At 47.4% G+C, this 25,002-nt stretch overlaps 1 protein-coding gene across 4 annotated transcripts in view; it reads left to right on the plus strand.

Annotated features, from left to right (window-relative positions):
* MN1 (MN1 proto-oncogene, transcriptional regulator) overlaps positions 1-25,002 on the plus strand; it is a 111,019-nt gene that overhangs the window by 10,740 nt on the left and 75,277 nt on the right. The window lies entirely within an intron of this gene.

Consider the following 25,002-nt stretch of genomic DNA (forward strand, 5'->3'; position numbering starts at 1 on the left):
TGCGCCATCTAAATTTTTATTAGCCTTTAAGATTTGTCTAAAGAAGCCTTTTTTGGGCTTGGTAAGCAGAAATCTGGTTGTGTTTAAGTGCTGCTTTGATAGATTTTTATTTTTTTTTTCATTAAAATAAATACAGTTTATTTGAATCTAAACACAAACACCAGGAGTGTGAGCTGCAAGAGCTACGCTGGCTCTCTCCCGCAGAGCGCTGTGCTGGGGACGGCGCTGCAGCCGCGCTCTGATGCCCAGTTTGCTTGAACTTTTGGATGTTTATCTTTTTTTCTTCTTCTTTTTTTTTTTTTTCTTTTCTCCCTCTGCTCAGAGCATTTAAAAAGTGAGATAAGGAAACTAAGTCACTGCCTTTTTTTCTTTTTAACTCTCTTACGTTCACTTCTGACCGCTGCTGGGCCTTTAGGACTCGATACTCACAGAAAAGCCTGTAATCAGTCCGCAGTTGGGAGACAGTGGGGTGGGGTTTTTTTTTTGTGGTAAAATATATGTTTTCAGAGTTAAGTCTGCATTTAATTAATTTTGTGAATTAGTATTCACAAAATATTAGAAAGCATTTGTATTGCTAATAGAAAGATCATCCTGAGGCTGAGGAAGCACAGTTAATTGAAAAAGCAGCCGTTTGTAAAGTGAAGAAAATTTTAAAACATTTCATACCCTAATTAAGAATATACTCATGATTTAAAATTGAGAATATTAATTCGCTGTGTGAAGCAAATACACTAAAAAACCCTGGAAACAGTCATATCCTTCCTTCCTCCTCTTAATCTTCTCTTAAAATGCAGTTTAAGAAAAGGCATGACTTTTTCTTTTTCTTTTTTTTTTTTTTTTTTTTTTTTAGATGTAGCCTGAAACTGTTTTGCTAGAAAGGTGTAAATTGATGTATTAACATAGGAAATGAAGGCTGGACTGGGGTTATTATTGGGTTGGAATTTTAGGATCTCTTTTCTAGAAACATCTGATTTTTTTTGGTGGCGGGGGGAGGGTGGGTATAGCTTTCCTCTGGAATGACTAATTTTAAAGCCTTTTTGTCGTGGGCAAGAGCAGTCGCGGGAAGCAGAGGATGCGGGAGATGAAGGATGTCTAAGAGACACAGATGCGAATGCATTGCAAGCAGGGCCGGCTCCCCGGGGGACCAGGACCGAGCGTTTCCCTCCCATCCACTGCTGGAGGTGATGCTCCGATTGTTCTGCCGGGTGAAAACAGGCGGAGAGGGGAGCGTCTGCGCGAGTGTTCCCGTCTCCTGGCTAGATGGCACAGTCGCTCAAGTCATTACCATTGCGCTTATGGATACTTCGGTTTACGTTTGATTTACATCGCGGTGGAGTCCAGAGTCGGGTCCCACTCTCTTTATTATTTTAAGATCATATATTATTGCACATTGTAAATTGACACGGTGCTTTAGAAACCTGGGAGATGTTCCTGCTATACATTTACACTCCAATGAGACAAAACAGATGTCGTTCGGCCACGGGGACACTGGTTCGGCCGGGGACGTCGTTCGGCCACGGAAACCAGCGTCCCCATGGCTGAACTACCATGGTTCCGCCAGGGATTTGACAGAGGATGCTGGTGGGGCACACGGTGGGGTCCAGTGCTGGCAGGGACCCTGGGGACAAAGTCTGGACACTTGGGTACCCAGGACCCTGGGGACAAGTCTGGACACTTGGGTGTACCAAACAAAGGCTGGTGCGCTGGGACCAAACGGTGCCGGGGATGGAGCCGGGGTCCAGCTACGGTGGTTCGGAAACGTGTAGGCAGTGGGAATGAAGAGCTGAGAGTGTCTTGTCCCACTTGGTAATCTCATTTTTGCATCGGTTACTTCTTCCTCTGGTGGGGACAGTGTGGTCGTACCGCTCTCCCTGCTGCAGCATTTCTCCTGTCCTGGAAAAATAATGAAAGACAAACAAACAAACAAAAAACCCCACCCCAGTTATGGCACTTCTGATCCAGCGCGTGAGTGAATTTCTAAATGAATTTCTCGGGCCTGAGTGACAGGAAAAGAAAGCGAAATGGTGTGGAAGTAGTTTGATGCGAGGTGGGTTTTCACCTCCTCCAGACGCCTGGGGATGGAAGCGCTGCCATGGGTGGGCTTCCCCTCCCCTCTCCTCTTCTCCGGGCGAGGGGAGAAGGAGGATCATCCCCCCCCGCCCAGGACCTGACCCCGAGATTTGAGCTATTCGCTCCATCCCAGCACTCTGCTGTGACTTAAACTGGGAGTTGTCCTGGTGTAATATTGCTAGAAACAGGGTGTCCCTTAGACATGCAGCACAGTCAGATGACTTTTTGCATCTAATATTACAGGTATTTTTGATCTGTCTCGTTTGTTTTGTTAATTCTTATTAGTGCCAAACTGTTACGCTGAGAAACTTTTTTTGCCTGGTCTGAAGAGTAGCCTAAATTTCATCCCAAATCCAGTTTTATAAGCAGGAAAATAATAAATGTGCCTATTGTATTCTAAAAAAAAAAAAAAAAAGAATTCCCCAGTAATTGTAATAAAAATTACCACAATCTATGAGACAATAATTCTGAAACACTTTAAAAATAGTATTATCATTCAAAGTGCAAAGCAGCTGGTATTTTATGATGGAACAGATTTTATTGTTGCTGGATTTAGGGTCAAACACTTGCAACACATTCTTGATTTAAACAAACCAAAAACACAAGTGCTTTTTTGAAGATAAAATCAGTATGATTTTTTTTTTTTTTTTCTGGATGCTGTAGTTCCCTTCTCTACCTCTAAATATAGGCACATGCTGTTCTTTTTATGCTGGGAGAAACAGCTAGCATCCCAACTCCCTGCTCTCTTTACCACGCTGTCGTTCTAGAGGCAGAGGAAAAAATAGGACTCGATTTCAAGTATAATTAAAATCTCATACTAGCTATTTTCAGATAGGCAGATCACCAAAAAAAGAGAGAATAGCAAAAGGTTTTTTCATTCTGTTTTTTTTGTTGTTTGTTTGTTTTTTAAAATTATTATTTGCAGTCAATGGGAAGTTTCATACCATTGTCTGTTAATTTGTTGTAGCTGTCTGCAAAATGGGTAGGGACTGAGGTGGCTCTAAAACTCTGCTGGGGGACGGGGGCAGTTGTCGCAGGGAAAGCTACAGGGAGCTCGGGGATAGCCTCGGTTATTTGGTTTATCTTAAAAGTATTTAAACTTTGTGCATGCAAAGTAGTAGTGTATGTTACATGAGAAAGTGATTTGTCTCGTAGGTGAGTCAAGTTAATATACTGTGTCCTGATTTTACTTACTTTAGCTGAGGTGCTTATGGGGACTGGAGAAAAGGATTTGCTGCTGGTTCCCACAGGGCTCCTGGGGCCCCCCACAGGGCTCCTGGGGGCCCTGGGCTCCCGTGGGGCTCCGAGGTGCCCTGGGCTCCTGTTGCTGTGGTCCGGGCTCTCCCCAGCCTGCAGCTGAAGGCCCGGTGCTGGTGTGGTGGAGGGGTCCGGCTGCCAGGGGCTGACACACGCCGCTTTGGAAATGTGGGGTTTTTAATGAAGCAATGAAGTTCTTCTCCAAATAATTACCTAAATCCTCCTGTATTTTGCGTAGTTTTTTTCTAGAGTGGCTTGTGCCAATGGTGCTGAAATAGTTCGGTTACAGAAAAGAATGGATTAAAAATCTCTCCCTTGCATCAGCTTCAGGAGCTTGTGTGAGCTTCAGGAGCTGGAGAAACATGCAGTTGGAGAGATTGTGATACAATTACATTTTTATGTCTACCTATTAAGCATAATGAAGGGTTGGTTGCTGGCCTTAAATTTGGAAAGAGCTTACTGTAAAGCTTAAAACAGAAGTAGATTCCTGTAATTACTGCTTTGCAGTGAGGAGTAGGGTTAGGTAAAGGGAATAAAAACTATTCTTTGTCCAATTGTATTTCCATGACTGCTGCACTGTTATACATCTGTTTTGAAAGATAAATTTTTTTGTCATACTAATTTTCAGAAGTAAGCTAATAAAAGCCAACATGGGGGGGGAAAAAAAAAAAAAGAATGAGGTGAAGAATGTAAAATGAACAATGCTTGGAAAATATACAGCTTTAACTTCTTTTGTGAGCCGTGCTACGTGATTTGGAGAATCAGTTGATACGTTTGTTAAACAGAAGACCGGTATACTCTTTTGGTTTGTGTTTACTTGAGCTTGAGATATTCGATGATAAAATTTTGAATTTCTTTGCCTTTATTGTACTAGATTAAGCAAACCTGGTAAGATGTGGTTCAGTCAGTTCCGACTCTGCTTTGGCTCTTACTTGACTTTATTCTTGTTGCCTGATGGCAATATATCAGGCAAGCTTGGATCGTAGTGTCAATTGTTTGAAATTATTGTTTAGATTATATTCAGTTTCACATGGTACAAAACTATTTGTAGTGAGAAATGAGCTTTTGTTTATGATGATAAAAATAGTTTTTCATAGCCTACATTTTTTTTCATTGTACGTAACAGTAACTGTTATAGCTGAGACTATCCCTGTGCAGTTTCTCAAAGTACTAATGCTGCACCATTTTGGTCCTGGCTTGCGTTTGGGAATGTGTACTACACTGAAGAGGAGCTGTTTCTCCTTCACCCAAGGAAGAAGAGGAGGAAGACCAAGCCTTTTCTTGTCCCTTAGGAAAAAAACAAAAACCCTAAAACACATCCTCTTTCCTCTCCCCCTCAAAAATTTGGCTTACGTTGTTGAGATGGACCTTTTTTTCCCTTTCCTTTTCCTACCATCTTTTAAGATGTGCTGTACTTGCCTTTCTCCTCCTTTTTGTGGAGCTTCTCTTGGAATCTGTTTTAAGGGGTTATATTGGAAATGCTCCTGAAGGCCGCTCCTGCCTTCCACAGTGCTCTGGCCCAAATAGAAATGTGAAAAGTTCCCATTACGGAGCTGTAAAAGAACACTGTAAATGGGTTATGCAGAAAAAACCATTTAGATAAAAATGCAATTTTCCCTTCCACATACACTGCTAAGAATTAATAGCACGTTCTTCCTAAATGGGTACTTCTCTATTATATTTTCACCTTAATGAAATTCTTTCCAAAACAGGAGAGTTTCATTTAAAATTTTAAAGCAAAATTGATCTGTCTTCATCCTCGGTGCTTCCCTCCCTTTAGTTAAATCTCACTGGAATGACTACTGTGGGCTATCTGGGTACTTTATGGAAAATAGATGTCGGGTTCGAAGGTCAGTGTCACAGTTTGGCTCTCCGTCCCTTCGCAGGGTGCGCTTCTTGTCCGTGTGCCTTCACGTCTGGACTTCCGATGGTATGTGGTGTGCACGCCAGCTGTGCTCTCACTGGCTCTGCTACTCGGCCAGCGGCCACCACGCAATGGAGACAGGAGTATGTCACTTACCAGGTCATTTTTGCCAGAAATACTCCCAAAAGGGAGAACGGCCGAGCCCGACGTGGCCTTGGCCTGCGTGGCCCCTGGTGTCAGGTGGCACCTGGCGGCACCGCGCAGCCGCGTGCAAAAACACACCGGCATTCTTTTTAATATGTGCCTTCTCTCTAGAAAGTAAATCAATGCCTAATGAAAAAAAGGAGGAGGAATCCTCTGTGGTGGTAGTGGAACCGAAGCGGAGAGGGCCCTTGGAAGCCTTGGTGTGCCAGAGGACACCTCCAACAGGCCCCGGTGGTGGCCATCACTGGCTCCGTGTGGCCACAGGTCATTCCGTGGTGTGTGCAAGAGCCGAGGTGTTTTTCCTTCCTCCTGGCAGCCTCTTCCTGCGGAGCCGGAGCGGCTCCGGCAGCAGCGAGCAGCGGTGCTGGTCCTTCATGAGCCAGGCGAGCGTACGGGGGTTATCGCAGCCCGTCCTCGCCAGCAAGTGTCATAGTCATAAACAGCCAGTCCCAGACAACAGAAAACCAAAATGTATATTCAGGCTTTTTAACGGTTTCCTTTTTAATAAAAGGGTTTTAATATAAAGGTGAGAACAAAACTCTACTGTGGGAATAGGGCTAGTGGAAAGATTCCTGCTTTAAGCAGCTATTCACTGCTGAGTTGCAGTGGGGAAAGAAAATGCTTTTACTAAATAAATTGTTTGGTCTTTTCATAGTATTAGTAAAATGGTTCCCACATGTAAGCAATGCTTGTAACAGTGGAGACATGGACAGGAGTTGATACAACTCAAAGTTTCACTGTTCAAAATAAAAATCTCCTATGGCACCAGCACCGAGCAGCCTTTTGCATCATTTTTGTGATAAACTACTCTTCCAGGGACTCTGTGCTTGGGTTATCCCCCTAAATGGGAAATGCAGGAAAAACGTAAGGCCTTGCTTTGTCAAAGCAGCTGTGATGCCCGTCACAGCGCTCTGGAACTTGTCTCTGTAATTCTGTCTGAAAGTGTATTTTTTGGATACCTTAGTTGAACCCCAAATCTAGCTGGCCTATTGCAGGTGTTCTGCACTGGGGTTTTAATGGCTTTTTTTTTTTTTCACCCAGACATGGCTTCTCAGCCTGTCTTCAAAGGGTCTGCTCCTGCCCCACTGCGTAACCGCAGCCCGGGAAGTATTGTGTTGCTGCTGCCTTAACGTGAGCAGGGTCGGGTACAGGAGGAGACAGCGTTTGTGACAGTCCACATCTGTTAGTTTGTTTGGAAGGTTGGGGAGGAGCTGCTGAGTAAATACTCTTGAAAATCAGCTTAGGCAGTGGTCACCGGGGTGATTTAGTGCCCAGACAAGGCGAAGCTGGTGGGCAGGACAGGGAGGTTCAGGCTGGGGCAGAGGCAGCTCGTGTTCCAACAGACTTTTTCCTTTTGAGAGGACAGCAGAGATCCATTCAAAACCACTTGTCTTTTTTCAGGCTCCATAGGCAGGAGCTCTGTGTGCTCCGGGGCAAGGACAGTCCTCGGCAGGTGGCCCGGCAGCCTCGTGCCAGGGCACACGCCGGGTCGCGTTCTGCCCGGTCCCTGTTTCCTCAACAGCATTTGCAATGAACCAACTGAACAAAAAACAAGGCTTCAGTAGATTCCCTCTCCCCACCGATTTGCAAATTACTGGGAATGGGATCACAAAGTTCTGCGATTCTTTATTCGAAATGTGTTCTCGGGCTCCCTCAGCAAAGAGCGACCATGTGTGACTTTCCCCTCGGGCCGATACCTTACTTGAGAGACTTGGCGTCCCTTTGGTTTCTTCCCGACTCTTACTCCCAACTAACACCGGGCCTAATCCAAATTCTGGTTTTGAAAGGGGTATTTATAGTCAGGGAGGCTTTGACTACTTACAGTCGTCTTCCGATAGTCTCACAATCAAGGAAGAGAAAAATACTATACTCCTCGTTAGATGGGTTACATAATAACTATTTATTCAGTCACAAAATTTCCCTTTTGTGATTCACTTTTTGTGAATCACGGTAGTTCAGCGAAGATTGCAAATCACGACTTTATAGCCAAATATGCAATTCCCTGGAAGGAAATGTTGAAAATTTAAATATTCCGGTGCCGTTCTTTGCAACTTGCAAGTTTTGTCTTAATGGGACGTTGGTTCTTCAGTTTTTTTGTGAAAGGAAATTAAAAAAAAGCCCACAAAAATGATTGCTGAAAGCGACTCTGGAAGGCAAACATTTCTGAATAGTTAGTCTGCTTTCTGAGTTGTGGTACTGGAGGATGTGCGGTGCCGTGTGTAGCGTCACACCGAGCGCTCGATTTTATTACAGCTCAGCAGTGCTCTGCCACCCCGATGAATGGCGAGGCCCCGCAGGGCAAAGCCGCGGGCGGGCACAGGGGTCTCCACTGTCACCTGCCGGGTGGGAGACGTCACCGAGCAGAACTGGCTCTCCCCCTGCTCTTTGGGTGGAAAGATACTCCTAAACCTGGGGTCTAGGTCTTGTGCAGACATCTTCTTATTGTTAGGAAATTTAAAACTTGGTGTCTGGGAAGGAAAAGGCGATACAACTAGCCAAACTGGGCTGCCCTCAGACTTCTGCCTTGGCTGTTTCGTGCCCTGGGACAAGGGTGCCTGTCACCAGGAGTGTGTGAATGGTTAATCTTTCAAAGAGTGCCGCTTGATTCCACTCTAGGTATGAATTTCTTATGCGTCACTATTTTATTTTTTAATTTATGTTTTTTTTGGCTGTTGGTGCTTAGCGTACCTGGCAGGCACGCTGCATACTAAGTTGTACATTTAAGCATCGGTTGCTACAGTAAAAATCTTGATGGCCATTGTTTCTGTCAAAAAAAAAACCCTTCTCATCTTCAAAGTCACTGCTGTTACAATAATTTTCTCTTTGAACATGTCAGGATTCTGTCTTTGATTATATACTGGATTGTCTCTTGTCATTGCATAATGAATTATTTTTTTTGGTAGACAGAGACATTTTTCGGTTCATCACAGTTCATCCCCCATCCCAGTACTTCTTTTAAAAAAGAGACTGTGTTGAAAACAGGTATTTAAGAATATAGATCTTCAAGAAAATAACTGGGTTTGACTTTTTATTTTCCTGGGAATTTTATAAATCTGATGTCAAATATAGCTTTCTCTTACAATTTGAACTTAGACTTTCAAAATTTGCCTTTTTCCCCTCCTCTTCTTTTTGCTTTTGATTGCACCAGAAATTATTATTTCAGAGATTTCCTTCCACTCTTTCGTTTGCTGTTTTTGCAAATTGCACCACACAAAAAGAATAAATTTCTGTAATTCTACCACCAGTTTACTCAGCTTTAGACAAGTTTTGGGGCAAAAAAAAAGATAATGGGAAAGGGGGTTTAGAAAATTAAATAATGCTTATTCTTTTACCAAAAAAAGAGCGTGAAAAAGCTAGATTTTTCCATTTTGTGTGTTGCTATTCTCTAAAGCTGGGAAAGCTTTAGAAAAGAAATGTTGGAAAAGAAAATGGCAGGAGATAAGTGATTAAATAAGCATTAACACTCATTTTTATGGTTCCTGAGGAAAAGGAAGAGCAGAGACGGTGAAGTCCCATGGTCAGCTTTTAAAAACTATATGTGAAAACTAAAAATCATTTGTAAAAATGAGTAGTCCAGTGCTGTGTTAGTGATGCCGTTGTGTCGACTGGCTCTGCTGCTCAGCATCCCTGCTCCTGCCCGGCTCCTGGGCGAGGAGGTGGCTGTGTGGGAGCTGAGGGGGCCAGCACACCCTTCCAGTGGGGTGGAGGTCGGTCAGTTGGTTGAGTGGGTTGGTCAGTTGGGTGGAGTTGGTCAGTTGGGTGGTTGGAGGTCGGTCAGTTGGTTGAGTGGGTGGTTGGAGGGAGGTTGGTCAGGTGGGTGGGTGGGTGGTTGGAGGTTGTTCAGTTGGGTGGTTGGAGGTTGGTCAGTTGGGCAGGTGGTTGGTTGGTTTGCCTATTTTTAAGGTGGCTGCCTGACCTCGGGGACTGAGCACTCTGCTGACAGACCCTCCCTGCCCTGCTCTCCTTTGAGGACTGGTTCAAAGCCTTGGCAAGCACTTACTGAGGCCACTCCCATTAGAAGCCATTTTCTGGTTTATACAACGTGTACCAGTGGTCTGCCCATTTTCCAGGGACAAGAGTTTCTGTCACTGCTGTGATAGGTGCTCATTGGCATGTTGTGGTTTTCCAAGCGCAGTGGTGGGATGGAGGTGCCCTGGAAACAGAGCTCCTCTCCCACTGCTCTGGAGGGTGGGATTGGTGTGGAGAGATGTGCCAACTTTGTGGCTACTCATGGTTGATGGCTTAAATTGTGGTGCTCTGCACTAGTATGATGTTCACCTTGGATCAAAGGGCAAGGGGACCTTCTGAAATGGAAGGTGCCGTGGAAGGTCCTCTTAAGCCAAGTGAAAGCCCAGGGGCAAAAGTCCTTGCAATTGTCTTGCTCCATGTGTATGTGCAATCTCTTCCATCACTGAATGATGTTGATGCCATCAGAGTAATGGGAAAGTTGGATGAAATTGGGGGTCAGTAGAACCGCATTAGGCACTGAACAGCTTTATTCCTTGGAAAATGGGTTTTCTGTAAGAATGGCAGGAGACCCCAAGCCCAGGTAAAAACTGCAGCCTCCTATCTGGTTACGATTATGTGTGTGCACGCTGCCAGCAGGTTGTTGTAAAACTGCATTACTGGATGGGTATATTGCTTCAGAGGGTTAAGTACGACCAAATCAAAGATACCCTCTCAGTGGGGTTTGCCTGCGTGGCTTCACGGGATGGAAGTCTTTGCCGTAGAGTTTGTAAATGCCGGCTGTGGTTTTAAATGGGCTCTTTCTGCCCTTGTGTAAGGAAAAGAGCTAAAAAGGACTCGCTGTATCTTTAAACTTGCGGATCCTGAAAACCTCCCTGGGAAGTAGAAGGGGGAAGGGACCCTTTCAGGATTAATTAAACAGAGATGTCTCGCTGTAGACTTCAGGGTTTACTGATAAACGCCAGCCCCTCACCCACGTCTGGTGGTGGCTGCTATTATTTAATCAGGGCTATTACAAGAAATCTGAGAAATCTTCCCTTTCTCCTCCTCCGTCTTCCATTTATCTGTCCTCCTAACCTGTTTGTTTGTGTACAGTTAAGTTTTCCATGCCAGGGAGAAGCAGAGTGGAAATGTCAGGGGTCAGGCTGCAGGCAGGGCAGGCAGGGAGCAGACAGCCCAGCTCTGCTGCAGCCTTTGACTTTCTGAGAAACCGGAGACATGTTTGTTCCAGGCGAGATTAACTCTTTCAGCGCAGCTGCCTTCTGCTCAAGAAGACCTGGAGGACTGGAGGCAAGGTGGGTACATTAAGACCGAGTTTAGTCTCTGTTCATGAATATGCCCTTGCGGTCCTGATGGTGATGGGTGCTGCCGTTGTTGTTTCACTCACCCTCTTATCTAAGCCCAGCAGGCCCAATATTTCATCTGCCTTGGCAGCTGTGCAGCTGGAGGATGAGGCTGCATGGATCCAAACCTCTGTGGACGGAGGACAGCATGATTTGTTGCAATCCTGTCGTGGATACCTGTATTTCTCAATGCATTTTCCAGTAAACAAAGCGTTCACCCTCAAAAGGTGCGATGCTGCCGTTCGGAGACGCATTTTTGAGCGTGACTTGGGGTTTGCCGCTCAGAAGACACCTAAAGACCAGTGTGAACGCCCTTGCCTTCAGAATAACAAATTTTGATCTTGGGCCAGTTGACTCAGTGTCTCACAGGCTGAAGATGCGTGTGGTGCAGTGGTTTGCACACACAGCAGCCCTGGCTGATGCCGACGTGGTAGCCGGGGTCCAGTGAGCGTTTTGGTTGTATGACTCAAGCTGTGCTACCTGCATCTGGCCCCGCCTGTGCGAATGAAAGGGATGATTCAGCCTGGGGTGGAGGATTTTGTTTGTTTGGTGCCTTCTTTGCATTTGTGTCAGGGCAGTGAAGCGGGCTCTGAGGAGCCGAGTCTTGCCTGGTTTGACAGAGCTCAGTGTTCGAACAGTGCCCTGCTTGGGACAGTTGCAGGTGGTGATTACAGGGCAGGCCTTGCCCTGTTGCATGGTGGCTTCTTCGCATTTGGCTTTAGTTTGGTAGTGAGGTGTTTGTGTGGAACTGTACGCATTGAGCTAACAGGTCTCTTTTCAGGGCTAGGATGGGTGGGGGGCACAAGGTGACAGTCACCCCTATGAGTGCCAGGGTTGTGTTTGCAAACAAAGTCATTTCACAAAGGGGTCTCAGTCTCGCTCCTTTGTTTCTGGTTTTATGGACATGTCCATAAGCTTAAGGGTCTTGCAGACCACGTGCATGGGAAGGTTGATTAGCTGTTGCCTAATTGCTCACCCCGCAACACTGTTCTGTGCTACGTAACTGCTTTGTAACTCACGTGAGTTAAGGAATGGTGTCGTCTGTGTCAAGAAGGATGAGGCCATTTGCACTAATGTTCCCCTCCGAAGGGCCCTGCCGCATTGACAGTCCATCAGGGCAGGGGGATGAGTGTGCTGTCACCCCTCGTGCTGTGCCCCGTGGGACCAGGGCTGGGGAAGGTGAGGAACTCCCTGCTTTCTCTGGGCATTGCTTAGTGCTACGTGCACACTGCATTCGCTTTAAACTCACCTTCCTCCACCGCTCCCCATTAACTTGGCTCATGGAAAGTGGTGTGGCAGAGAGCGCATCGCTGTCTCTGGAGAGCTGTCTCTGCAGAGCCAGGTGATCAAAGGGACCTGCCCTTCTAGTGGGACACTCTGTGCTTCTGCACTGACCGAATCTAGACCAGGTTAAGAGCAGTTGTCACAAACAGCTGTATACAATCACAAATGGTTTGGGTTGGAAGGGACCTTAAAGGCCACCCGGTGCCACCCCCTGCCCTGGGCAGGGACACCTCCCACCAGCCCAGGTTGCTCCAAGCCCCGTCCAACCTGGCCTTGAACCCCTCCAGGGACGGGGCAGCCACAGCTTCTCTGGGCAACCTGGGCCAGGGGCTCACCGCCCTCAGAGTGAAAAATTTCGCCCTGATACCTAACCTAAATCTCCCCTCTTTCAGTTTAAAACCATTCCCCCCTCGTCCTGTGGCTCCCCTCCCTGATCCAGAGTCCCTCCCCAGCTTTCCTGGAGCCCCTTTAGGGACTGGAAGGGGCTGGAAGGTCTCCCCGGAGCCTTCTCTTCTCCAGGCTGAACCCCCCCAGCTCTCTCAGCCTGTCCCACAGCAGAGGGGCTCCAGCCCTCCCAGCATCTCCGGCGCCTCCTCTGGCCCCGCTCCAGCAGGTCCACACACAGCTGTAGTTGCACATGGGGCAGGAAGGAACTCCAGTCTCTCGTGGGTTACTCTACGCACAGTCCCCTCCGCAGTGAGGTCCCCAGGGACATGCTCTGCTCCCGTCTGCCAGCACTTTGGTTCTCCAGCACTGCTCAGCCCCGTGCCCTCTCCCTGCTGCTCCCCTGCCCTCGCCAGGGCAAGTGGTCCCTTCTGGGCGTCCCCTCCCCGAGTGCCGTAGGGCAGAGCCCACCCAACTGCCAGCGTAGCAGGGCAAGCTAATTGTCTGCCGTTTTTTTTCATTTTCCAGGGATATTGAAATTGTTGTGGGTCATAAATCACGTGAGCACATAGCTAGAAAGGGAACACAGGCCCATATTTTAGCTTTGGGTTTGAAGATGAGACTGTCCGTCCTGCGTTGTGCTGGCCCATTGTGTTGATTTACTGGCCTGTGAAACTTTTAGAGTTAATTTTTCATCGAAGCAGTGAAAGTCTGTCTGCCCGTGACTTTCTTGCTTGAACAGCTGTTTGCTCCTGATTCGTTGCTATTCTGAGAATTTCGTGAAGACTCTCCACAGTGATGTGACAATTGGAAGAAAAAGATGAGCTTATATTTTTCTTATCCTAATAGTGGCACTTACAGACGTACCTAAGAAAGCCAGGTTTCTTTGTGTGTTTTTTTTTTTTAAGGTGAATCTCCCTTGCTGCCATTCCTCCTTCCCATGGTTGTATATGTCTTCTATCTGATGATTATTTTGCTTTTCTTTCAGATAGATTTAATTTTAAAACATGCTGTTCAAACAAACCCTGGTTCTCCATCAGATTTCTGACCCCCAGCTGAATCGCCGCACCTTTCTGCTGCTTTATGGGATGTTTCTCCATGTGCCAAATCTATTATATGGCAACAGCATTTCCATCTCTTTCTGTAGCCAAAATATGGGGTATACCAGAATTTGGGATTTTTCTATAGCAGAGAAGACTTAGCAAGAATTTACCCAGAAGGTGCATTTTGGGTTGATAGCATCAGATATTAGTCTGATTTGCGAACTAGTCAGTGTTTTCCAGCAGAGATTTTGACCCTTTAACAAACTCAGGCTTCCTGACAATTCTGCTTAAGTTACTTTTCATAGACTGTTTAGAGATTGTCCCTGAATTACTAAGGACTTGCAAACCGTGATTTGAAAACCATCGTTTCTGGAACGTCACGGCTCTGCCTTTTGTGTTCCTCGGCACAGAGCGGGCCGAAGGGTGTCCATCTCTGAGCTGCGGCTCTGCAGGTGCCTTGGTGAGACCCAGCTTTGTTCTGGGGTCTCTGCTCTCGCTTTTCTCTTACTCCGTGAGCGGTGAAATTATTTGAGCTCCTTTTGATTTCAGGGAGGCTGTTTCCCAAGGCCCCCTCATACAAGCCGCTACTTCCGAGACACCAAACTGCAGTTGGAGGCATCCTAAAGAGGAATGGGATGTATTTCGAGGTAATGCTATAAATAAATGGGATAAAAGAGATAAAGATCCTGAATGCTGTCTCTTCTCACGTACGGTTAGCCTTTGGTAAACTCCAGTTGTATTTTCACGAATATCCTTGAACTCGTGTGGTTTAACCCAGAGCGCTAATGCACACGATCGCCATTTCTTGGTGTGCAAGAGCCTCAGATGTGTGAGGCCCCTGGGAGAGATTGACTTTGCCTGTGGCAGTTTTGTATTACGGTCTCTCGTAATTGTGAGTTATAGATCGGGCAGAGGCACCTCCAGGAGCTGCAGGCAGAGCTGGGGAGGAGGCGGGAGGGACAGCGGGATGGGCGGCCGGGGGACCCTCCATCCCCAACCCTGACACTCTGATGCAGATCTGGCTTTGGGATATGAGGACATGGCTCCTGTTGATTTCTTTGGGAACAAGGCGACTAAACACATAAAAGTCTTTGGCCAGCTGTATCCAAGTCTTTGCCTCACAAGAGACTGATAATATTTCAGAGACAAATTCCCTTTTTTACACTTAGCTAACAAGTACTCATTTAATTTGCATCCTGAGACTAAGCGACCGCAAACAAAGTTCTTTGAGGAGAATCTTCTTCTTTCGTTCTGTTTTCACTTCATTTAAGGAAAATAGAGATTTCCATGTATAATATGCAGGGCTTAAATATCCTACTTATTGTTGTCATTTCTATTTTTTCCCCAGCAATTATGTAGAAGCTCTTGCACAAATCTGACGAGAGAAAGCTGGAATTTATGTTTCCTCCTCTGTTGCGCTCTGTGCATAATCACCATCTATTCATTGCCTTTACAAACTCCATTAATACACCCACTTCCCTTGCCAGTGTGAGTGGGCATTTTCATGCTATTTTTGGAGGCCTGCTCTGCTCTGTGCATTGAAACTCGCATTAGGCTGAGGGTGATACTGGTACTTTTGACCCGTGTGTCCTCAAGAAGAAAAGAGCGGCAGCAAAACTTACTAAAATGATCTGACGGGTTAGAGAGTGAATTGACGGGTGAAGTAAATATTGCTCTTTTGGGCACCATCCCCTGGCAAAGAGTCAAGTGGTGGCAGAGGCAGAGCCAAGCTCCGGCCAGCTCGAGCCATTTTTCAGTATTTAACATGTGTTAAAAGGTTCCAGTCGATGAACCTGGTAGCCCGGGACACTGTCTGAAAGCGGTCTGACGCCGTTGGAGGCTGACGGCGAGCTTTTGGGAGCATGGGCCAGTGGTGGCCGCTTGTGCGGTACCTGTGGGAAAGGGCAGGTCTGTGAGGCCAGCGGGGATGTGGAGGGCATTAGTCACTCGTTAATGGGCTTAGCTCCTTGTTAAATGTCAAGGTGGCAATTTAATGCAGAACATTTAAGTAGCGTCTTTTTTCAATTTTGGCCTGTCCTGAAATAATACTAGACAGTGTCCAAGAACTGGTTTTAGTTAAATGAGGGCAGATTGAACAATTTCATATGACTTCCGTGCGGGCAGAAAATTCCACTTTGGATTTTATGAAAAACCTTCTATTTGCTCGTGCATTCTGGCTATCGAGAGATGGATTTCGCATGGGCTGGAGTTGTGCGTAAAGCTGCCATGTGATCATTTGCGTGCGTATGAAATAAATTTGAAAGTATTGGGTGCAAAGCCCAGCATTTCCTTACTCATCACGGATGTGTGGGTTGTTACCATCGGTGAAAACAGGCTCAAAGCGTTTAGTTAGTGCAAGTGAATGATGTATGCCAACAGCAGAGAAAACATGGAATCAGTCAGCCAATATTCACTCCTACTGTGGAGTTCTCCTTTTCACGTTACGTGCTGGTTGCAGAGGTAGGGACATGGCTGAGACCTCTGCAGTCCTTTGGAGGGAGGGTTAGGAGAAGCTGTTTGTCCCAACACTGGGTCCGGGTGTAAATCTGATGGAGCCGGCAGGCAGGATTTAGACAGTTAACTCCTTTCTGAGATGAGCAGAAGAAGAACTTGGGTTGTTTTGCAGGGTGAGGACAGGCCCCAGAAAAACCCTCAGAGCTCCCAGAGGATTCACTGGTCCCAGATGGCAGCGTATGAGCATGAGGAATGCTCAGTTGGCAGTGCTGGGATGGGTTGTAGTTGCTGGACTCCTGTTTGTTTTCTCTTGGAAGCATCCAGAAGTGGTTTGACTGTTGATGGCAGTTGGTTTGGTTTGATTTTTAAAGCTGTTTTTCCTCACTTGGGCAGGGTTGTATCTTCTCATGCCGTGCAGAGCTTAGGAGAGCATGGTGGGTGGTGGTGGCACTGGGGGGAGCCTGACCGGCGGTTCAGAGCTGTATGGTTGGGTTGGGTTGGCTTAGACCATGGTTGAAAGTTTGGCCGTCAGTAGCTCAGGTTTCAGGGGCTGTTACACACGAGCCATGGTGTCTCTACGCAGGAGAAGGCAGGACCAGACTAGCAGAAAGCAGCACTGCAGCGCTGTCGTTGTGATGGGACCTGGTTTGCAAGAATGGTCTTGTATTATGTGAGAACCAAAACCCCAACATCAGCCTCTTTGCAAGGGGGGCAGGCAGAACTCCCCTCTGCGGTTTGCGTATTTTGCAGTAAAGCCAGCCTGAGAGTTAATGTGTTAAACTGAAAAGAGGAACTGGAGGGAGCCAAAAGAGAGGAAGGATGTGAGTTAAAAACAGTCCGTTGTCCCCGTGGCTGTAGCAGGGCACAGGAGTGGATGCTGTCCCAAGGTATGGAGCTTCTGGATTCCCCACCAGACACAGGGCTTATGTTTCTTCTCAGAGAGTCATAGAGTTGGAAAGCAGTAATTTAACAGTAGCTTCCAGAGAAATAACTAGGTGTAGGCAGTTTCACGCTTTCCTGTAAAACCACGGATGTGAGTTGCTCTCCTGCTGGGCAGTGGGCAGCAAAGGGGGGAGCTGTGGGTTCCCCCTTTGTCGTCTCCTCCCAGCAGGGTGGAGGGAACATGTTTTTTAAAATAGCAATGTCTTTCTCCTCATCCACACATCGTTCATTCTGCATCTTCAAGGTCATGCTATGTGTGAGATGACAGCCGCCTTTTCCACTGATAGGGTTAGCATTTTTCCTACTTAACGGTGTTTTCACCAGTTTCTTCAGACACGGGCATGTGGCTAACAGTCTGAGTTTGTCCTCAAGTGATATCCGCCCCCGCTTGCTGCTGGAGCTGTAGGGTAGGACACTGCGGTCTGACTGTAGCCCTACAGCCGTAACAACAAACCCTTAACGCTGCCGTGGGTTTGGGCAGCCTCCCTGTCATGGCACACGCGTCCTTCCATTGCTCCTGGTGAAAACAGGAGCATGAAAAGAGGTCAAGGGAGGAAAAAGAAAAATATGTATTCGCAGCAAGCACTCTGTGTCTCTTGTTATCTAAATTCTGTGCGAGCAGCGAGTGCCGATGGAGCTCCATGCCAGCTCTGAGACCACTGAAAGCAAAATAAACATCTTTGCAGCATGGGCTGATACACGCTCCCTTCAGAGTCGCAGGCACCTCCAATTAATCATGCTGTCTGTGCAGGAAGAGGCTTTGAGGATCAGGGGACGTTGCCAGACCTGATGGGCTGAGGGACTGGTGGGCACCACTCAACCTTAAGGGTAAACGTGCCGAGTTCCCAGCCCGAGCGAGCGGGGATGGCCCTGCCTTGCTCTGCCTTCAGGTGAGTGGTGTCTTGTCTGTATACAGCTTTAATCCTGGCTCGCGGGATATATTAGCGGTGTGGGACAGTGCTCAGTGCTGTGCGCACGCTTTCAACTGAAGAACCTTCCCTCCTTTGTGAGAAAGGCTTTCACGGTACAGCTCAGCTGGATGGGTCTCGGCGATAAACCTATGGGCTGACCAAGCCAAATGACTTCTTGAAATGTTAATGAGTGAGATGTGGCTGATACCCCGGAGTTGGGGTATCCCTGCACAGCGCTCCTGGTCAGCAAAGAGGAGAATCGCCCGGTCCCCGTTTCGGCTGTGCTCGTCATTAGGAGTCCTTGGTGCCAGCACTTCATAACCACAGATGCTTCTGACTTTTCCTTTAATTTTGTTCATATTGAGGCGGGTAGCATCTTTAAGCATTTTATAGGCTTTAAAAAATGCATGAGTTGTTACACACAATAATTGACGTAAAATCGGAGTAAGAAGGCGGCCTCAGTCATGGAGCAGATGGGGCTTTTCACTGAGCACCAGCAGAGTGCCTGGTGCTGCCCAGCCCAAAGCCAGCGGCAGCCTTCGCCCCGGGGCACTAAAGTAGAAGAGACAGATCCACCCCGAAGCGGGGTGCGGGTTGCCAGAGGTGAAGAAAACTGAAAGTGGTGCCAGTTTTAGGGAGAAAGCAGGTGGCAGGTACCATGTTTGTGTTTATAAACAAATGCGAAAGGTTTGCTTACTTGTACTGCTGGGTCAAGAAAATGCCTTTGTCTGGGATTTTGTCAGCGGTGCCTCGGTGAGGGAGGAAATGGCTCATTTGTTTATCAACACAAATGAACTAGTTGTGTTTAAAAGTACAATTTTAGGAGTAAATTAATCTGTGGAGACTAGGTCCGGTGTGCAGGGAAACATGAAATGTTTTCAGACCTTATTTTTCTTGAAAACTGAAAAAGATGATTCTGTAGTGTGTACAAATGCAGAGCTATGTGCCTGAACCAATATGTCAAACTGTCATGTGGGAGATTTGGTGAAAAACATCTTGTCCTAAGGGAATAATTTTAAACACTATATGTAGGTTTGCTGCCTCATAAGAGATCATTACTCAAATCTATTCCCTCTTATGGTAGCTTGGCCTCTGCTTAACGGGCGCAGAGTGAACAGAAGCTTATTAACGCATCCTTTAAGAGTGGTTATCAGATGGTAGAGGGGAAACTGATCTCTGACCAGGGAATATAGTGGTTTTGGCCGAATCCTCTGATCTAGCCTTAACAAGATCAGTAGCAATCCAGGGGCTTCACGCTCGGCTGGCCATCGAGGGCGGCGGCGGCGGGGCCACGCTGTGCGGGGCGGCCGGACCCTGGGCAGCGCGGGCGGCTGGAGCTTTGTCAGAGCCGGTGAAGAAGTGTAAGGGACGAGCCCTGGGGCAAGGAGCCGTTCCAGGGATCTTCGCCTCCTGTTTGTCACTTCAATCTCGAAGGAACGCTGAAATGTGGAGTGGAACCCATTCCCAACCAGACCCCTGCCAGACTGTGGCTGCACCCTCGCTCCTGCTTGTCCCTGCCTCCCGTTCCTTTTGTTGGCGGTGGTTTTGGCAAAAATGTGAGGAATGGCATGAGAGGCACCTGAAGAGCAGCATAAACTCCCAGTGCCTCTGTGTAGCATCCACGGTTGCCTTGACTACACACCATCCCTCCCCCAATTCATCTCCTCTCTCACGAGACGATGCATGTAAGGCGTGCTAGCATTGCAGGTGAACTCCTTTTTAATGGGATTAGTTTACCTAAAAATAGGGGTACTTCTGGGTTTGCATAGTGCTTGGTGGGGTCGTCACAGTTAAGAGAACATGTTTATTTTTAAAAAACGCATAAGGAGATGCTACATGAGAGAAGAGGCTTTACAGAGCAGCTTAATGTGGGATAAGGAAAAAGGAGGAGTGAGAAGGAAGCTGGAGGGAATGAAAGTGTGTATATATGATGTGTTTGGGATTGAGGAGGGTGTCAGGATCTAATCTCTCTGGAGAGAAATGTGTTTTTCCTGGGCTGATGTGAAAAAGCGGTCTGTAGCGTGTGCATTGAATTTTTTGGTGGAGCAGAACTGAACTCCCTGTCTCCTCCCAGTGTCCCCGCTGCGGGCTGCCGAGGGCTGGCCAGGCTCCTGCCTTAGTCACCCTGCTGCTGCTCGGGCTGGGTACACAAACGAACAGCAGCCTTTCATTTTCTGAGGGCGTGTGTGCCTTTGCAAAGTAGAGCAGAACGGAAGAGCAGGTCCCTAAATGTGCCCGGTCAGAGCAGCGGGTACGGGGCACGGGAGAGGGGCTGGGGGAGTCTTCCACGGGCCCCGCGTTTCTCTCTTTGCTTGTTTGGGTCTTCACAATTGAAATACGTTTGTGTGGGTAAAGCCTGTTCAAAAGCTTAACGTGGAGCTTTTGGCTAAAAGCGAACTTTAATATTATTTTTTGAAAAAGGAAAGTTTTTGTAGTCTTTTGGGATGTGAAGCTGTCTGTGTGTGCATCTGCCTCTGTACGGGAGAGCAGCCCGGTGTTTTTGTCCCGACTGCTTGATAACAATTCTTACAGTTGCTTTTGTATGTTGTTATAACTGATGAATGTTACCAAACTATTCAGGGAATAGCTCAAAATATTTACCTAAAACACACAGCTTAAACTGCAATAAACAAACTTGCTGGAATATTGGCTGAACACAAGCATGTAAGAGCTGTGAAAATGGCCGGACTTCATTCACTTTCATGTTCCAATGAATGTTTGCAAATATTTCTTCGCTGTAGCCACCCAGCTCTTCCAGATGTTATGGCTGGCTCTTGGAAGTGCCTGTGTGCAAGCTGAGCTAATAATATTAATCAAAGCTCGTGTTAACTTCCAGGGCATTCAGCGATTATTGCAGGAATTTTCACTGCTGTGAGCAATTTTGCGCAGTTGGCTGGGACAGGCAGTGGTGGGCTTTCCTCGCCTTTATCTTCCCCTGAAATACTGGGTATGGGTTGCTGCTCTGGACAGGAAAATGGTCGGATGGACCATTATAATCAAGGTAAAAGGAAGAAATAGTTTCCAGTGCTAAAAATTTAAGCTCAATCCGTACAGTAGCTGGCTTCTGCAGAGCCTTTTGGGGTGAGGATATTGTTACGCTTGAGCCGTTTCCAAACTCCTTTTGGTCTTTGGTCACTTTATTGCTTTGAGTTTCATGCCTTCCACGTGAACACGTTGTGTGCTTACACAGGACATTTTATCACTTATCTTTACTTCGGCATTTGCCGTTTCCAAGGGGCACACACTATCCTGCGAACCGGGTAGTTTTACTTGCAGCTGACCCAGGTTCTGTCGTGTCACGTCCTTTGGTTTGGAGAGGAAGTCTCCACCCAGACCATCTCGAGATCCTGCGTGTGGAGGATGGCTCTTATTACAAGGGTATTGCTTTTATTAATAATACAACTTTCTTGCAGTAGTCGCTAATAGAAGGCAGTTGTGCAATTTCAACATAATTTGTTTGAAAATTCCTTGCCTTCAATTAGGTGTACTTCATGACTGACAGTGATTTATCTGAAACTTGGCAACTGCGAGGCAGTGACGTGATGACACCATCTTGCATTACCTGACTAATTTTAACCTGCTGCGTCCCATCAGTCTCTACTGACACCACCCCTCAGGACTGCCTGCGCTGCAGAAGGCGGGTGCTGGTTTGAAGGATGCAGAGAGACAGCGAGGAAGGCTGGCGAAACACGTCTGCTGGGAGAGCATTAGCGTTTTGGACAAGCATCAGGCAGTATCTCCTGCTTAAGAACGTAATTCTCATCAGGTGGATCAGTGCAACTAATTTTTTAATACAAAGGGTTTTTTGGTTTTTTTTTTCAGAAAAACATCATAGCTTTGTCAAGGTAGAAATACAGGAAAAAAGTAAATTGCACTGAATATTTCCCTCCGGGTTGGCTTTGAGAACACTTGTGCCAATGCAGGCCTTACTGCACGCTCTCATCCTCGTTCTGTTTCGGATTCGAATGCATCATTTTCTGTGCTCTTTAACAGGAGACCAAGAGAGCTTGAGCTCTCACAGTGGTGTTGAGTTAGGTATCGTGTGGACGGTGGCAATCAGTATTAACTTCGCAAACTTAGGATCAGGTCCTGCTCACCTCCTTCGCTTGGGGTTTCCTCAAATCCTGCTCATCACTGCAGGACAGATGTTGCATTGATTCCTTTATCAGTAGTTTGCTTACAAATTTTATCCACAGGAAATGTTTTAGAAATTATTTACTGATTTACAAATAAATAAGCCTAGTTTATTCTTTAGATGCTTCTGGCATACGAAGTTCCTCACTGAGTCGTTGGCCGAGGACCCGATCCCTGCTGGGTGTGAGTGCAGCCATCGCTGCCAGCGCGGCGCGGTGAGCTCCGGCCCTGATCTGGGTCCTGCTCTGGGAACGTGCGGTCCCTGCCGCTTCCGTGGGTGTCCCTGTGTCCTCAGCCCAGAGGCCGGGCTGATGGAGCCCGGCAGTGAATGCTCCTTGCAGAAACGCCACCGAGATCCCCGGGCCCCTCGTGGCAGCAGCTCAGCACCGGGACTCTTTCCTCTTTCTCTGCGGTAGAGGAAGAAAGCTGCTGTCACACAGACTAATCTCAAGGCACTGGCTTTTCCTGTACCGAGACCAGCATGTCCTGTACAGTCAGAGAGACCTAAGAATAAAAATATCGGGTAGTGTGAGCAGTGTAAGGGATGTGAACAAATACACATTAAAAGACCATTTCCCTTTCTCAATTCTCTGCGATCCCATTTGAGTTCTAAACATTTTATAAATAAAAAGCTATTATATTTACATCCAGGATAGTAAGTTTAAATTGAACACTTCATAAAATAGCATTTATTTAGGGAGTCTTTTTTTTTTCCCCCTATGATTTTCCTGAAGTGGCACTATCATGTCAGCGGGGGACTCGCTGGTCCGCGCCCCCACAGCTGCTGGCTGTGCGCAGGGCTGCCGTGCCCGCAGAGCACTGCCCCTCCACCAGCTCCGCAGCACCCACGGGTCCCTCCTGCTCAGGGCCGAGGTGGAAACGCTCCCCCGGGGAGGTGAAAACGCTTGTAGTTCTTCAGAGGCGGCTGCGGAGTGTGGAGGGTCTGGGGGGGTGATGCTGCTCAAGGGTAGCAGGGGGGAAGAGTAAGAATTCCCGGCACTGGAGCAAAGGCAAAGGGTGCTAATGCCACTGAACCTCTGCGTTTGGGTATTACACAGCGAACTCCGCTCGGTGCTTCAGCTCTGCTCCTTGGCACTTTATCAAAACCTGACTAAAAAAACCAAGTGCCAGTTACAGGGGACTGTAATCCACCTTGGAGTTCAGAGAAGGTGAGCGTCTTTGACCTGCGGATGTTGGATTCTTTGTTCGAGCAGGGGGTGAGGGTGTCCTGCAGAAATGCAGTCCTGGAGCGTGGCTGTGCGGGGCTGAGGCGTGGAACGGAGCTTTGTGTTGATTTTGCACATGGTTGCGCTAAAGCAGCGCATGGCTGAGCAGGCAGCAGCACCGCTCTGCGCTCCTTCTCCCGTCGTTTACAGCATCGTGTCCCCAGGTTCGAATTAGTTTCTCTATGTGGTGTTATGATACTCTTTTGAATATGAGCATCTCTGACGTCCTATAATCAAGCATTGAAATAATTTTCCAGTTTAAATCAGGAACTTCCAGATTACTTTAAGATTATTTTTTAATCTCACCGTGATCGTGTAACAAGCTGTTCAGTTCCCGTTTTGTATCTGGTGTAGCGGCTGGTTGAGTGAAACAAATGCAACTTGCTCCATGAAGTGTGATAAACCCGCACTGCTCGGCTTTGTGGAACATAGGAAAGATGAGGTGAAGAAAGGTCTTAAGGAGGTTAAACATTCACAGCCATTTTCTGGCATTATTTGGCACGCTCCAGCATCACCCTCAGCCCTGCGCGATGGGAGCTCTCAAGGGTGCAGCAGAGAAATCACGGTCCCTGTGGCGGGTCCGCTCTTACCGTTTGCGTGCTGGGTGAACAGGAGCGAAACGGTGGGTGAGGGGAAACGCAGGCTGCCTCTCGAGATGCTCTTGGCTGTTTTTCTGTTGTGCTTTGTGCCGTTCCTCTATTTACTCACCATTTTTATCTCACAAAAAAGCCTTCCTTCCAGGGCTGAGGCGGCTGTTTGCATCAGCTCGGCAGAAGGAGCGACGTTCCCGGGGGTGCGTTAGCTCCGAGGGGGTTTTCCGAGTTCCCGGGCTGGTGGGCCGGCTCCCCCTGGGGAGAGGGGAACCAGCCCCAGCCTGCGCCGGCCACCGGGCTGCCCAGCCCCAGCCAGCGGGGGACACAGCCGCTGCCTTGTGTTTCAGAGGGGTGCAAGAAGGACCCCGTGCAGGGACTTTGGGGACGTGAGGAGTTGCAAGGCGAGGGATGAAGTTTGGGGGATTTTGTCTTTGAGCTTTTTTTTTGGTGATTTGACTATGAGCAGCAGAGAAGAACTACAGAATTGATTGATTTCAGCAAGGAAGAAGGTGGTAAAGGAAAGATGTTCTGGATGCACTGGGCAGGGAGAAGGCATGTGCACCAAGGCAAATTTTGAAGATGAGAAAAATATATTTGCGACAGAGGAGGTTGCCTGAAAGTACTAAGAATGGAAGCAAGGGAAAATAAAGGAGTACCAGTGAGAATGAGTCATGAGTACATAGTAGTATACTTTGGAAGGAACAATTCTAGCTGCTCTTCGTATTAACTGTGAAATCCAGAGGAAAAAGGCCTAGGACGTTGTGTAGGATGTTTAAGTTAAACTCTTTAATTTCTGTGGTTAACAGAAACTAGTAGTGGCTAAAGATAATGTAAATTCCTAAAATGGAGGAATTGTAAGAAAAACGTTATCATGGTATTCCATTAAAAGAGGCGATCAGGGAGCCCTGTACCCGTGCGAGGCCGACGATGGAATGACCTGGAAGACACGGAGGGTTTGGGGCTGGTTTCTTGCTTGGGGAGGTGTCAGTATTGATTTCAAATACTGGGGGGTGAAAATTCCCAATTGTGCTGCAATCCAGGATACTCATAATCAGTTGGGTACACATCCCCTGCGTACAGACCTATTGCTGGTTTACTTTATTAAAACAAGTGCATGTGAAAGAGAATATTTTTGATGTCTTTCTGGCACGGTGAAAAATCAGCCGGAGAAGCTTGCTGTGGGGTGGGATGAGGGAGCTGTACCAGTGGCGGCGACGCCACGTCCCCGAGCTGGGGGACAGTGCGGGTGCAGGAGCCGGGGCACGGGCTGGCGGGGCAGAGACGGATGCGGGGCCACGGGGCCATCTCCGCTCCCTGCCTGCCATCG

This window comes from Rissa tridactyla, chromosome 13 (assembly GCF_028500815.1).
Source record: "Rissa tridactyla isolate bRisTri1 chromosome 13, bRisTri1.patW.cur.20221130, whole genome shotgun sequence".
Classification (NCBI taxonomy): Eukaryota; Metazoa; Chordata; class Aves; order Charadriiformes; family Laridae; genus Rissa; species Rissa tridactyla.